This window comes from Mus caroli, unplaced genomic scaffold, assembly GCF_978045245.1.
Source record: "Mus caroli unplaced genomic scaffold, Mus_caroli_1 scaffold_10, whole genome shotgun sequence".
Taxonomy (NCBI): domain Eukaryota; kingdom Metazoa; phylum Chordata; class Mammalia; order Rodentia; family Muridae; genus Mus; species Mus caroli.
In genome coordinates this window covers 79784914-79801997 of record NW_028227265.1, presented here as the reverse complement: position 1 = coordinate 79801997, position 17084 = coordinate 79784914, and positions in this window count along the sequence as shown.

The following is a 17084-nucleotide window of genomic DNA, read 5'->3' as shown; positions in this document are numbered from 1 at the left end:
TTATAGAACTTACAAGGAAGGAAGATCAGAGGGTGGATGCTTCAGTCCCACCTTGAGAAGAGAACAGGATCATAACAGGAGGAGGAAGGAGTAGAGGGGGACCTGGGAGGGAGAGAAGAGGGGGAGGAAATAAGGGGGCAGTATCAGATACTGGAGGGCATGGGAGAGATGTACAGAGGGTCAGGAATCAAATAAAAATATGCAGCAGGAGTTGGGGGGGGGTGAGGAACTGGTGCTAGCCACTGGTGGGTTCCAGACACCAGGAAAAAGAGACTCCCAGGACCCAACAGGTTGACTCTAAATGCAGAAATGCACAGAGAAGGGGAGATAGAAGCTGTAGAGACCATCTCCAACAGATAGGCATGGCCTCTGGTGGAGGGATTGTGGAATCCACCCATCTCAAAGTTTTTAACCCAGAAAAGTTCCTGTGCAGAAAAATGAAAAGGGACAAAAAATGGAGCAGAGACTGAAGGAAGGGGCATCCGGGGAGAGCCCCACCTGGGGATCAATCCTGTCTGCAGACACCAAACCTTACACTGTTGCTGTGGGCAGGAGGGGTTTGCTGACAGGAACCTGGTATGGCTATTCCTTGGGAGGTCCTGCCAACAACTGACCAATGCAGATGGTTTGAGCCAACAATCAGACTGAACTCAAAGACCCCATGGGGGTGCTGGCAGAAGGACTGGAGGAGTGGAGGGGGAAAGCAACCCCATTGGAAGAACAACATCAGCTGGCCTGACTACCCAGTGCTCCCAGAGACTAGATCACCAACCAAGGAGCATACAGGGAGGGATCCATGACTCCAGATACTTATGTAGCAGAAGATGACCTTGACTGACATCAATGGGAGGCAAAGCCCTTGGTCCTGTGGAGGTTTGATGTCCCAGTGAAGGGGGATGCTGAAGCAGTGGGACAGGAGAGGGTGGGTGGGTGGGGGAGCACCCTCATAGAGGCAAAGAGGAGGGAGGAGAGGGATGACTTGAGATGGGGGTTTTGTGGAGGGGTAACTAGGAAGTGGGATATCTTTTGAGATATAAATGAATGGAATGATTAATTTTTTAAAAAGCAGGTTATGTTATATATTACTTCCATGCTGTATATATACAATACACTGAGAAACAGGTGATATGAAGAAAATAATAAAGAATAGGTTTAATAAGATAAGATTACATTCATAAAAACCTAAAAAACTATCTCCTAAATCAAAGGGATAACATCCAGGAGGAAATTATTTGAATTAGAATGATACCACAAAGAATAGTATGTATGTCTTTTAAAAAGTACAGTAAAGGAATTGGGAAAGAAGGAATTCAACATAAGTACAGGAGAGGATGTATACTAGTCAGGCATGGGGGAAGGAATTTTGACATTTTATAAAGGTAGAAGGCATTTGAAAATTGTTAAAAATGCACAAAAAGGAAAGAATAGACATTAAATAGTGAGGGTTTTATGAAAACAAACATAAAAGGTAGAAGAAGCTAGGAAAATATTTTTTCTTAACTTTTGCAAAGAAGGGACAGCTAAGATGACTCAGTTTGCTGCCAAACCTAAACACTTAAATTTGACACATAGTGGATGTTAAGAACTCACTCCTCCAAGGTGTCCTCCATCTGCATACGCACATACCCAACACATATCTACAGACACACATAATCAACTTAAAAATGTAAAAAAGAAGGTATTCTTATCTTGCACACTGAAAGTAAAGTACCAATTTCTCCTGAATGTCTAATTTGAATTATTTTCATAATTTTATTTAATCCTATGAATATTACCAAAAATATCAAAACTTTGAAGTTGATACAAAATAACAGTATTTCCTTTTTCCAACAAATAATGCATGAATATCATAACCGAATAAGAAATGACAATTTACCATCGCCTTTCTGGTCTGCAACCTTGTACCCATGGCAGATTGGAATGTCTGCTTTCTGAACCCACAACCATGTCTGCCTGTCTTTCGGGAGACCTGCCCTAATCAGGGACACAGACAATACTTACAGTCAACCACTGATCTGAGGTCAAGGATCTCTATGGAAAAGTTAAGAGGTTGAAGGAACTAAAGGGGATGGCAACCCCACAGGAAGACCAACACTATCAATTAACCTGGACCGAGTAGCTCCCAGAGAGTAAGCCACCAATTTAGGAGCCTACAGGGGCTGCTTGGATTACCTGCCACCACCCTGTTGAGCACATATGTAGCAGAGAACTGCCTTGCCTAATCCCTCCCAGTGAGAAGATACACCTCATCCTATAGAGATTTGATATCTCCCAGAAGGGGAATGGCCAGTAGTGGTACCTTCTCAGAGGCAAAGGAGTCGGGGATCTGGTGAAGAACTCTGGGAGTAGGAATGGTGAGTAGAGCAACATTTGGAATATAAATAAATAGAATAATTAATTTTAAAAAGAACTGATAAGTTAATAATAAACAAGTCATTGGCTTTCTTTTCTTTTAATTAAAACACAAAAAAGAAAGTGTCTTTAAAGATTTTATAATCACTAGATTGTAAGAAAAGTTTTGATCGAGTAATAACATTATACAATATTTGATCATAATGTTATACAATTTGATCATATTAAATGTTGTTCAACACTCATTGAGCTTCTAGTGCACACTAAGCTGTCTGCAGATCTTGCATATCTCCTTTGTGTAATTCTCAATGAAGGAAATCCTATAAAATATAATTTTACAGATAAACATAACAAGATCTCATAGAAATTAAATCAATTCTTTGATGACAGGGTTGAATTTAAATTTTGGGTGAATCAGGAATGGACACAGAATTCAAGTTCAAACATTTCATTACAAGCAAAGAAGATAATATAGAGTTATTTTGCTAAATTAATGAAGCGACGACAAAGTCTAAAAGTCAAAACACGATGGAAAAAAGGTGAATTGTTCCCGAATTATAACAATTCTCTTACAACCTCTAATTGACAATTAGGATGGTAAATTATAAGTTAATGCTGAAAGTTTTTCAACAGTCATTTTAACAATCAATTGATAAAATTGGTATTTTCTACTAATGAATGAGAAAAGCAGCATTTAGACTCAAAGTTCTCCCTAGAACCTGATCAGAACTTTTATAAAATTCTCATCAGTACATCAATAAATACTATCTTTTTTTCAGTAAGGTTTTTAATCAATCTTATTCTTTGACAATTAAACTAGCACACTTATACACACATAAACATACATACACACACACATAACACACACATGTAATCAAGCATGCTCATACGAGCATTCACATATACACTCTGATTATTCTTTCCCAAACAACTTCTCTTATCTTTCTCCCTTCTCCTCCTGCCAGCCCAACTCATTCCCTACAAATCTCCTTACAACACACAAGAGTTTTGTTTTACTTGTGATCCACTGAGTTAAACCAGTGTACTTTCTGGGACCTTGGGTTTTAAAATACCCATTTCGAAGTCAAATTTCCATTGTAACAGTCATTGTGAATTGGGCAGTCTCACTGGGGAAATTAGTGGCATACAGCATGTGAACCCTCAGATGATTTTGTCAAGGCTGCTATAAGATAGCAGATAAATGCTTGGCTTTGCTCTTGAGCTTGAATATAAACCCGGAACAAATGCAGAATGTACATTCATTGTATCATGGTTTGAAAAGATACACAAGGAACTTTGTCTTGAATGAATTTCAATTTTGGATAGTCTCTAAATTTTCCATCTTTCAAAAGAAATGACTGGGAGAAGCATGTTGCTCCATGGTGAACTTACTGTGCAAAGCTCTCCTTTTGATCACAGCATACGTCTTAAAACTGTAGAAAACCAATCTAGTATTTTTCTAGATTAATATTGAACTGTGTATATGGAGGAAAAAATTTTAAAAATGAAAAAAAAAACACAATGCATACACTTTTAGTATGTATGGGCATCATATAAAAAAGAAAAAGAGTTCTCTCTCAAGCTGCCTTTGTCCACAGTGGTCTGATAAATTCAGAAGTGTGAGTTCTCATATGATGACCCTGAATCTATTTTAGCTGCTGGTGCTTCCTAATGCAATCCCTGGCTCTTCTCACACACTTTCAGCCAGCACCAGAAAGTGCAACTGAAAGCAAAACAATATGCAAATGAAGCTGTGGCTCAGAGTAAATGGCGGATCATCGCCAAACACTACACAGAGATTACCTTATTTTGCTTCAGACTTTTTTCTCCAGAGTATGTTAATGGATAGTTGATAGTCTCAATTTTCATTAGATATGTAAGGTTTTGTTGTTGTTGCTGTTGTTGTTCAATAAATTTGACTTTTTTACATATAGTTGTGGAATTTCACGTCAAACACTGTTCCTAACCCCCAATTGTTTTCTTTCCTTTTCTGTTCTCTGTCACATTCTTGGGAGACATTTAGACAAGTTCCAACACTAGGTAGGCAAAATGAAAACTGAGTAGCTTTCAGTTTTCTCAGCTGCCATGTTGTCCATTGCTTTACCACAGTTTGAGAATTTTTCTCCACACTGATAAAATGTGGCAACAGCATTAAGAGAGATTTTCAAAACTAGGTTTTAGTTACATTTACTTTTTCATGAGTGGAGTCTTTGAAATACTAACTTAAGTTATTATGTAATTGTGTGTGTGTGTGTGTGTGTGTAAGAGAGAGAGAGAGATAGAGAGAGAGAGAGAGAGAGATTATGTGTATGTGATAAAATTTGAGCTTCTAGAAGGTTTGTTGAGATATGAGATTAAATTAATCCAGTCAAATCAAATGTATGATGCTACACTTCATATATTGAAATAATGTCAAAGTCCATCTTAGGTGAGGGTTAGGAGGGAGAGCAGTTAGAACAAACAGGACCCATAAAGAATTAGGGTATAAATTACTTTGAAAAACTGCAAATCAGGTCAGAAATAAATTTGAATGCTGTTCAGTTTAGGTAAATATTGAGAGTGAAAAAAATTCTATGTGATTTCTAAGCCTGAATACATAAAGTGATAGCTGGCCTATCTATAAAGCCTTGGAGTAAAGTCACAGTTTGAGATTTTATTTTTTTCTCAATTCACTTTAGCTCTGCCCTAGGTTATTATGAACTAAAAATGTGATATAAATCTGTATGTATCATCATCATTTGTGACAGAGTGACAGAAAATAGCTAACATAATCAGTTTGAAAATGTTACTTACTGTAAGACACAACCAAGTTTGATTATAGATCTTTAAAATACCCACTAAGAACAAGAACCACCATAAGAATTATTTCATCTTTTAAAGCTTTTATTTTAAATTTATAAAACAAGTTTTATATATCTTAAGGTCTGTTTTTTTTTTTTAATCTAAGAGTGTCAACCAAAGATGACTAAATTAACCGTTTCTTTAATTCATGTCTCCCTCATTGTTCATTGTTATTGAAAACATTGTTATTAGACAATATGATTGTACAATAATCATATTGACTAATATGATTTTCACAAGTAAACCTCCTTTGCCTCACAAAACCAGCACTATACTTCAACATCCAACATCAGCAGCTGTCACCCTTAATCAGAAGCTTCACCAAAGACTCGGGATTGAAAATATTGAGGACAATTTCCTTGTGTAGCTACTTTATTTCATCTTCCATGTGTTCTCAGGCCAGTGAGACAAAGAGACCCTGGCTTTCCAAACACTGAAAACAACCTTCAGCTTGTGGCTATGGTAATTATATCAATGGAGGAAAGTCTTTCAAACTCATATAGAATAAAGAATGGTGAGAGTAAAACAGAACAACTCACAAAGAATGTGATTTCCTAAGGGTTACAAAGATAGCTCCCTCAGTAACATGCCTGTCAAGCAATCAGAAAGATCCAAATTTCATGCCCCGAATGCACATGTCAAAGCTGTGAATGGTGGAGTATGGGTAATCCTAGTACTAGGGAGGTGGAGTATGCTAGTTTCTGAGGTTTGCTGGCCAGCCTTCCCAGCCTAATTAGTGACCCACAGGTCCCTTGAAAGACTGTCTCAGATATCAACTTTGATGGCCCTGAGGGAAGAGTGTATGTTAACCCCTACTCTCTTCATGTGTGTACTCACAGGTGTACCTGCATTTTGATGTGCAGGAAAGGGAATACATACATACATGTGCACAATACAATAAAGAGTCAAATTTTAATACATAAGTATACAAAGATGATTTCTAACATGGTCAACTAGATTTAGAAAGGCTGGCCCTGAGTGTGCACAGTCCCCAGGTCGCCCTGAAGGTCAAATTAGACATAGACACACAGCTACATCAGACAGCCTGGATGTGGATAGCTAGGAATTTTGATTGATCTAGAGCAAAGCTTTGCAAAAAGCAACTTCTACTAGGATTCACCTTGAAGATAGAGCCATTCAGGTTACTCTATGCTCAGACAACAAAATGGAATGCTTTTCTAAGTTTCTCTCTTATCAGTTACTTTTGTTTCACAGTAATCAAAATATCTGAAACAATTTCAGCAGGGCACGTTATATTCTGAACCAAAGATGGAGACAGATTACAATTGTCATGGCAGAGAAAGGGTAAGGATATTGTGGCAAGAAAATGTGGTGAATATTTCTCACATGGTAAGCAGACCCAGAACAAAGAAACTGTAGCCAGAACCAGGGGCAGTTATCATCCTAAGCTACCTGGTCACTTATATCCACTGGTTAGGCTTCACTTCCTAAATGATCCATGGTATTCAAAATAGGGTCTCAAGCTGTGGAGACTATTTCACATTCAACCTATAACATAATCCACAGCTGTAATCTCTTACTTTCCAAGGGCATAGGAGCTCAGCATTCAGTTCCATCACTTGCCTGTGTTGTCTGTGACTGTTAAAAGTGAATGGACGGAAGGAAAACACTATTCCAGTATACAATGGCTGAGTTGATGCCAAATGATATTGAAAGGCTTCTGACTGCGCACCAATTACGTAAAGGGGAATAATTTGTTCTAAAGTGCAGGTTCAGTGACAAAAGAAAATACTTCTTTGGAGGAAGAACTGGGATAGACTGAGGAGAAACCATCAGTGTAATAGAACTGCAACGAACCTATCTGACTTCTCTGGAAGAAGATAATCAGAATATAGATTAATAGGATGTAAAGGTTATAATTTACCTGTATATCTTGGAAGTCATTAGACTCTCGGCTGATGACTGTATAATAAATGAAGATGCTAATGGCAGTTATAAGACTTATTTCATCGTAAGTGAAAACGATTAAAGGTAATGAAATAAGCAGAGGGCTCTAGAGCCACGTCTTTGTCTAAGACATAAGGAATAAACAACATTGGTATAAAAACTGCCAGAATAATGAAATATAAGTGTGATATAAACATTTTTACTATTCTTCACAAATATGTACTTATTCAATAGAAATTGTCTTAATAGCAGTTTATGAACTAATAAGTCTTAGCAGTCCTTACCAACATCTGTCCTTCCTCACAAAGCCCTGCCAGTGGGCCCTCCACTGCTAGAGGCTAATTAGGCCTCTCAACCATCCTAACATTGAGGAATAAAAAGCAACATTTTATTGCAGTTTATAAGAACATTTCATTTCCTAGTTCTAGTATATTGTAATACATTTGACATGAGTACTTTGAACAACAAATGCAGTTGGTCCCATTACTGAGTAGGAAGAAAAGTAACTCATTGTTGTCATTTGTATGTCACATTCATTGTAACTAAACTGCCTCATTTGAAGAGACAAGAAGATATGGTCTTCCAGGCTTCCTTTCACAAAGAATAATGATGGAAGAACTCCCAGTTATCACAGCCACCATGGGCAAACAAATTGATGCTTTTCAAAACAGGGAGGCTTGAAGGATCCTTAGCTTCTTTTCATTAAGGTGCGAAACCTGTACCACTGTTCCTAAAATCAGAAGACATGCATAAAACATGTCCTGTGGCTACAGCCCATAATTAACTTGGCACTAAGGCTGTCAGTCTTAATAATTACATACATAAGTAACATTTATATTAGTATTTTATGGCTATTGCCAAGTAGGAGATTAAATGAAACTTCTTTATGTAGATTTTCTTGTTTTACCTGATGTTATATGATTACAATGATTATAATAATATGTATTTTTAAGTATACAGCACTCAATAACATATGCAGTTTCTACTTGATAACTGATATATATGTATATGTGTATGTGTATATATGTGTACGTGTATATATGTGCGTGTGTGTATGTGCATATGTGTATATTGCATATATATGAATTTTACCTGTGCATATATTTGTATATATATAATTTCATCATATCTAGTAATTTGTATATAATTCATGTATATATATACACATAGATGTGTATATAAAATGTATGAATATATATAAATTTATACATAAATATAGATGCATAGATGTATGTATTTATGTACAGACACATACACACATATACATATATCATATATCTAGTAATTCCTATTCTAAAATTCATGGCTCTTATAAAACTTAATGATAGGAATGTTCCTTTCAAAACACTTGAAAATAATGGAAAACTGAAACCAGCTTCTGAGTTTAAGAATAGATAATCAGCTAAATGAGATGATATATGGGTGTTATAAGCTAATATCATTCAGATAGAATTTAAATCCGAACGGCAGATCAACAACTAGATATATAATCTGAAGCAAGATCAACTCTAAATGTAAACCAGATCAAAATGTTTATTCGTATAAAATTATGGAAAACACACACATTAAAATCTGAGGAGGGTTTTCCTGTGGGCGCTGTGGTAGAGCATTATCTGCTTGTGATTTCATTTTCTTCCCAAATTATGTTTTTATGTTTCAAAATTAAAACCATCATGCTCTGATAATGAAATATAGCAGTAATAGTATTTTCTCTAAGGGAACAAATGAAGATAGATAAATACGTATAGACCCTAATTTTCCATCTTACAGATCACAATGCTAAATGCTTCTCCCGCTGCCCAGTTGACTCTGATTCTGAGGAAGGTCAGCTGAGACCACACTGCTACATAAGAAACTGAGACCTCAGACGTGGATTGGACAGTATTCCAAAGTACTTAAGAAAACATAATGAAATGAAAATAGACGACTTCTACTCTAGTTTATACAACAAAAGATGAGCAGCTAAAGGAAAAAATATATCTCCTAGGAGGCAAGAGAGAGTGTAAATCTACTGAGAATACTGCCATGTAATTTACAAGGAGATAGACGGTGAAAAGAGAACAGGGCCCCAGTGAAAGATACAGGGCTCCAGATCACTGCATAACAAGGAATGTTTAGCATAAAAATAGAAACGACGTTTAAAAATCTCCCCCCTGACAACAGATTTATGACAAACTTGAAATGAGAAAGAAGTACTGTAGCCTTGAGGTTTTCAAGGCATAATGTATGCTGTCAGTTGCCACATTTGGTTTTTATCTGGTCATTGAAAATGTCTTCATGTACTGTCGCCTAACAAAGACTTGTTGAAAGCACGGATATGAAATGTTTGGGAAAATCTATCATTCTTTCTTTTAACTCAGCCTCCTACTTGGGCCACGCTACAGAACTAAATTCGAACAATAACAGCATGGATGGTTTAGGTTTCTGTCTCTTTATTGATCAATTTAGATTGTTCCATGCTCAATTTACCCATAATAAACCAATCCATCAAACCCTACCTATCCTGTTGCTATGTTCAGACAGGTGATTTAAGTAAAGGCAAGCTGGTTCTTAGCAACAGATACCTTCCAGTATTTAAATAATATTGTAGTAAGTTTAGTTCTAAGCAGATCACCTGCTTGGCAAAATATAAAAACATAGACACTGGGCGTGGTGTTGCACGCCTTTAATCCCAGCACTTGGGAGGCAGAGGCAGGTGGATTTCTGGCCAGCCTGCTCTACTGAGTAAGTTCCAGGACACCAGAGCTATTCAGAGAAACCCTGTCTCGAAAAACTAAAAACAAACAAACAAACAAACAAAAACAACAACAAAAAAACCATAGACAACACAAGCTGAGCTGAGGGACAAATTAAAAATATATCTTCTAGGAGGCAAGAGTGAGTGTTTTAAAAGTAGTACATTTAAAAACTGTTTCAGGCTCCTACAAGAATTGTAGCTTCAGAAACCCAAATATCATTGGGAAACCCAGTATATTTGATTGAATGTTAACCAAAATGAAGTTCATGATTTTTATCCTGTAATCTTTTATTCCGTACTTTAAGCAAACTTCCCCTCAATATTTACTCTACAGACGCTAAAGCAGAAAACTATAGAAACTGAAATATATAGAAGATGCCCCCCACAGCCATGAGGATGTCAGAAGCTGTAAAGAGAAGCAGGTACTTATTTAATTAAGCAGAATGAGTATTATATAGGAAAGATTCAGCTGAAATGTAGGATTAGGTTTTTTTGTAGGGAAAATTCACCATAGAATAAAAATTTATCTTCCATAAAATATTTTTTATGCAACAAGAGCATATGATAAATCCAAGAGTACTTGTGTCCACCTCCAACCCAGAAAGGTAAGAGATAAGGCAGAAAATCCGGAGACTGGACAACCTAGAGAGTCCAAGCCAACCTGAGATATAGCAAAGCTGTCTTTTAAAAACTCTAAAGAGAATATGTAACCATCACAATAAATATTGAATGAGAAAGTTAAATAAAAACTTACGGGAAAGGTATTGGTATAGAATGAGCTTCTACACTAGCTAGCCTTGCAGTTGAAACCTAAGCCACTTTTTTCATTACTTACGTGTCTCTCCTAAAGATGACTCATACAAATTCACGTTCCTGTTGTAAGTGGTAGAGTACTGGCCCTTTTTGCAGACTGGAATCTTTCTGGTTCTTGAATCACTAACACAAACCAATTGCATCTTTCAACCCCATTTGTCAATTTCGTTCTTTGCTAACAAAATCAGAACTGAAAGTGATTGATAAGCAAGATCAGACAACAAGAGGGATTCCCTGAGGACCCCCTCCTTGAGCTCACACAGGAACGATTGTAGCCCTATGTCTGTTGATTTGCCTTCATTAGCAGCCTATCTTGTTCTAAGTTCAGTTTACTAGGTGATACATAGTAAATTTTCCTAAGGAAGTTATGTCATGTAAACTATATTCAGAATATTAAAATAACCTAAAGTATACCTACATTAATTCTGTTTCTTTTCCATTGTGAAGGGTTTCTTTTTATTTTTTTCAAGTTATTTTTATATACCCCAGTACAGGGGAACTCCAGGGCCAAGAAGTGGGAGTGAGTGGGTAGTGGGTGGGTAGGGGAGGAGGGCAGGGGGGGAGGATATAGGGGACTTTCGGGATAGCATTTGAAATGTAAATAAAGAAAATATCTAATACAAAATTGAAAAGAAAAGAAAATAGATACTTTACTCATAACCGTTTTTCACAATGATAAAAAATCACATATATGCAGATACAACAATACATGATTGTGTGTCATAAATACACAGAAGTATTAAATAATTAATGAAAATGAGATACATTTATGGCATTTTCTTTATTTTTAAGTTACTAAAAGAAAACATATAATTAATAATATATACAAATCTTACTGGCAAAAGCTTTTTACTAGAGGCTGGAGAGATGACAGAGTAGGCAAGAGTGCTGCTTGATCATCCAGAAGATTGAAATTGGTAACCAATACCTATCTATACAAATTGCCCACAAACCACCACTTACAACAGAGCTATGGGAATCCACATGCTCTTCTGGTCCTTTTAGGCATGGCCTAACCAAACCTAACCAATCTGGCTGTTCCCTCAGTCTCTGATCCTCCTTTATCCCTCCACTTCTTGTAGGCAAGACACATTATGTGTTGAAGGTTTTCTGCGTGGTTTGGTGTCCCTATCCCTCTACTAGGAGTCCAGCCTGGCTACAGGAAGTGGCCACTTCAGGATCCATATTCCCTACTGCTAGGGGTCTCAACTGGAATCTCCCCTATGAACTCCATGGAGCCTCCCCCATCTCATATATCTATTCATTGTCCAGATACTTTCTCTCAGGTTATCAGCATATCTGATCCCCATTCCCCTTGCCCACCTCGCCCCTTCCTCCTTGCATTTGCTTCGTATGAGTATTTTATTTCCCCCTTTTAAGGAGATTTAAGAGTCCTTGCTTGGGCCATCTTCGTTATTAAGGTTCTATGAGTTGTAGCACGGCTACCCTGTACTTTAGGGCTAATATGCACTTAATATACATTTTCTTTATACATTTTTTGGTTGAGGGACATCTGGGTTGTTTGCAATTTCTGGCTATAACAAATAAAGCAACCCAACTAGAGATCCATCTCATGGGCAAAAACCAACCGCTGACACTGATAATGATACTCAGTTATTCTTACAGACAAGAGCCTAGCATGGCTGTCCTCTGATTAACCCAGCAGCTGACTCAGACAGCCAAACATTAGATGGAGATCAGGGAGTCTTTTAAACAAGCTGGGGGAAGGATTGAGGAATCTGGAGGGGATAAAGACTCCACAGGGAGACCTACAGAGTCAAATAACCTGGGTGCTTGGGGGCTCCCAGAGACTGAACCATAAACCACATGGTCAGGACCCCCCCCCCCCCCAACTCCTTACTTACACGAAGCAGAGGAAAAGCATGGTCTTCTGGTAGGTCTCCAAACAACTGAAGCTGGAGCTGTCAGTGACAGTTGCCTGCCCATGGATCCTGTTCCTCTAACTGGGCTGCCTTGTCTGGCCTCCATGGGAAAGGATAAGTCAGGCCCTGGAGTAACTTGATGTACCATTTTTTATTGGTACAGGACAGTCCTCCCCATTCTTAGAGGAAAAGTGAGGGGAGGAATAATGGCAGGGGGTAGGGGCAGAGGACACCTGTGCAAGGCGGGGCTGAGAGGACAAGAACCTATCATTAATCAGGATGTAAAATGAATAAATAAATAAATAAATAAATAAATAAATAAATAAATAAATAGATAAATAGATAAATAGATAAATAGATAAATAGATAAATAGATAAATAGATAAATGGAAAAGAAAAACAAATTGCCACAGGGAAACACATAACCAGATTGCTAAAAATAAAAATTAAGAAAATATATTGCTCATGTACATACAATAGAATGATATCAAAAAGATAATACTAAGGAATTGAATTCTAAAAATTTTAACCTTAGTTACCTCAGTTGAATAATGCCACTGTATTAAGCCTGCATGACAGTTTTATTATTTTACAATTTAAAATTTTATACTCTGTCCTCTGCTATAAAACAAAGCAATGAAAATATAACTAGAGTAATAAATGATAAAATCACTCAAATGATGATTACAAACAATAACTGTAATTTAGGGTGTGTTTTAAAATTTTGAAAAGCTAGATGTTTATAAAAATAACAAATTTTGCTTCAAATGATCTGGAGTATGCATTGAATGTTGAGAAGCAATTTGAAATCTCAAATTAGTATGTAATTTTTCGTGAACAAACTGCAAAAAAATGCAATAAAGAGTAAGAGGTTCATTTGCCTAATATTTTATATGAAAAGCCTTCTGTAGGCACAAGGACAGTGCCACAGTCTCGGCTGTGGAGAACACAGAAGTAGAGGAATTTATACTGCATTTATGAGAAAAGAGATTTATATTCTAATACTCTGGGATGAAAATATATAACTGTACTGTCTAGTACTACGTTAAGTTGACACAACCTTGAGTCATGTAAATGGATGGAACCTCTAATTGAGAAAACAACACCATGAGATTCAGATGTAAGGGGTTTTCTCACCTAGTGGTTGATGAGGGAGGGCCCAGCCGAATGTTGGGTGGTGACAACCCTCGGCTGAATGTTCTGGGTTCTATAAGATAGAGACTGCCATATTCAGGGATCCATCCCATAATCAGCTTCCAAACGCTGACACCATTGCATATACTAGCAAGATTTTGCTGAAAGGACCCAAATATAGCTGTCTCTTGTGAGACTATGCCGGGGCCTAGCAAACACAAAAGTGGATGCTCACAGTCAGCTATTGGATGGATCACAGGACTCCCAATGGAGGAGCTAGAGAAAGTACCCAAGGAGCTAAAGGGATCTGCAACCCTATAGGTGGAACAACATTATGAACTAACCAGTACCCCGGAGCTTTTGACTCTAGCTGCATATGTATCAAAAGATGGCCTAGTCAGCTATCACTGGAAAGAGAGGCCCATTGGACACACAAACTTTATATGCCCCAGTATAGGGGAACGCCAGGGCCAAAAAAATGGGAATGGGTGGGTAGGGAAGTGGGGGGGAGGGTATGGGGGACTTTTGCGATAGCATTGGAAATGTAATTGAGGAAAATACATAATAAAAAAAATATTAAAAAAGATAGCAGGCTAAGCAAGCCATAGGAAGCAAGCCAGTAAGCAACATACTCCATGGCTTGTGCATTAAACCCTTTCCCCTGAACTTGATTTTTGATCATAATATTTTTTTTCACAGCAATAGAAACCCTCACTAGGACGATGACTGTCCACTGTATTCTTTCTGGAACAGTGATGCACAATATCTCCTCCCTTAGTCACTGTTCTTAATAAGCTCAAACTCTGAAATGGTCCTTGAATGTTTACCCTTTCTATCCTCTACTTCTTAGAAATGTCACTGCAAAGCACAATGTTTTATAGCCCGGGAAATTCTAATCATGTCTCAGAGTGAGGCTTGGAGGAATATTTTGTTTCTCTAGAATGTTTCTTAGCCTCTTTACTACAGTCCAATGTCAATTTTCATAGAAATGTGTGTGTGTGTGTGTGTGTCTTTTGACATTTGCTGTAAATATATCTCAGTTTTGGCCATTGTTCTGGCCCTCCTCCCCAAAAATTAAAACTTAAGCACAGACTTAATGTCTACATGTGATCTTTATGAACATTTAAAAATTAAAAGCTACCGTGTCTGTAAATTAACTTAACCTCTTCCTGTCTAATTTTCATATCCATTTATGGGTAATTAAAATATTATTCACAAAATTGGTGATTCTGTAGGTCTCAGAATAAATAAAAAATATATTTAAATATAGAGCCTAGAACTAAGTAAATCTAAGCAAAAAACCAATATTATGACTATAGACCTATTTTCTGAATCTTTGAAAAGTCTAGCGTAACATTTGCACAGATTAAGTATTCAGATGGTAAATTAAACTGTTCTCTACACCCTGGAAATATCAAATTTTGTTCATCAGTAGAATAATCAGGGAGCCATGAGGTTCGATATCCAGCTCTGGGACCAGTTCATTTTATCAGTTACCTGCAGGAAATTTTAACCTTCAGTTGTGTAATCCCCGGTCTCTGTTTGACATTGCCTTTCATAGATAATTAAGTGAAACCAGGATAAAAACTCAATAAGATAATAAAAGCAGAGCTTAGGCAGAAATGGAGCATAGGGCTTTATTTCCACTGATCTTCCATCATCCCAAAGCGCTGATAAATTGTTTTCTTTATATTGCATTTTATTCATTTAGTTACATGTGCACACACACACATATGCACACAGACACATACATGTGGAGGTCAGGAAGCATCTTTCAGGAATCTATTCTTTCCTCCCACCATATGAGTTCCTAGAAAGGAACACAGGTTAGCAGGATTGGTGGCAAACACCTTTAATCACTGAGCCCATCACTGACTCTAAGCATTTTAATATGATACAGGGAAGATTATGTTTCCTAAAAGCATGAGAGCCTCACTACAGAGGGAGAAGTTCCACTGCCTGAAAGCGAATGTCTTATTTCATACTCTCTTGGGTGCTAAAACCCATTTGTTCTTTAGATGAATGAACAATGTCACTATTCCTCGGTTGGCAGAGAAGTTCTATAAGTCTCTTTACAGTACTTATTCTCCAGTTCATGTCTATCCTGTGATGATAAGGTCTAATATTTGAAGAGAGTTGGTCTTACCTTTCAATGACATAGAACGTTCTTACATGCATACATGAAACAAGAAGGTCTTTTTGTAGCTTCCAAGCTTATAACGTCTAATAACAACAAAATACTTAAGTGTTTTCCCTGGGAACTTGAAGATAAGCTCCTACCCATCTCTAGTTGTCACTTTTCTAAAATTAATTATGCACTAGAACAATCCATTATTTGAAGACTAATCTGTATTTCCCCTATAAAGATTTAAATCACTTCTGGATTTTTTTAATATGTTGCATTTAATATTTGTGCATATAATATCTGATCAAATCCACATACCATTTTCTCTCCTCCACATCCTCATTTCCCATCAATAATTTTTTCTCATGCAAATTCATGAGCTCTTTCCTTTTCTTTAATACATGCTGAGTCATTTCATGCTTCCTGAATGTACATGGTCATGGAACCATCTTCAGAGAATGGGTAGCTAGCTCTTCATGGCTTACATCATTGAAGTAAGATAACTACCCCTCCCTTGGCATCTTCAGTTGTCAATTTTCCTCAAATAGGGGTGGGACTTCAGGAACCACTGCTCTGTATTTACTAGAATGTGGTCTGGCTTTATCTTGTACAAGATTAGTATGCACGGTCACCTCTACTGTGAGTTCATAGGTGCTTCTGTTCTGGTGTGTCCAGCAAGCATTGGTTCACTAGAAACATCTGCTTCTTGGAGCTATTACAAAACAATGGGGACTATGACATAGCTTAGTTGAGGGAAGACTAATAGTTCAAAATCTGAAAAGGCAAAATCCTAAAAAGACAAAGGTAGCAGAAATTTTGAGCATCATAGAACTACTGTAAGATTATTCCCCCTGCCCCTGTCTCAATAATTCCCTGCTGGACAAGAGGATCTGGTAGTTTCTGCTATTCTGTGGGATAAGGAGTGATTAAAATTGGTTAACATATATTTCAAGTTGGTTCTTCACCAAAAAATTATCTGAGGGTGGTGAAATGTGTGGGATTAATGAGATAAGAAGGGAAAAGGGAAAAGTCCTCGCTTATTTTAAACACCTGTAATATAGCATGCAATCACAAAACAGTGTACATTCCTTTTAGTATCTGTTAAACTAAACATAGGTGCGTAGGTCCTGCACTCTTCCACCTGACAAAACAAATTGGCATGGAGTCGCTATGCTAAGCGCCATAATATCCACTGAATTTTGAGACAAGGCTTGCTTCGCTCTGCTTCATCGGAGAAGATGCTGCACATTGGCAAACAAAACAAAACAAACAAACAAAACCCTAGAAATTA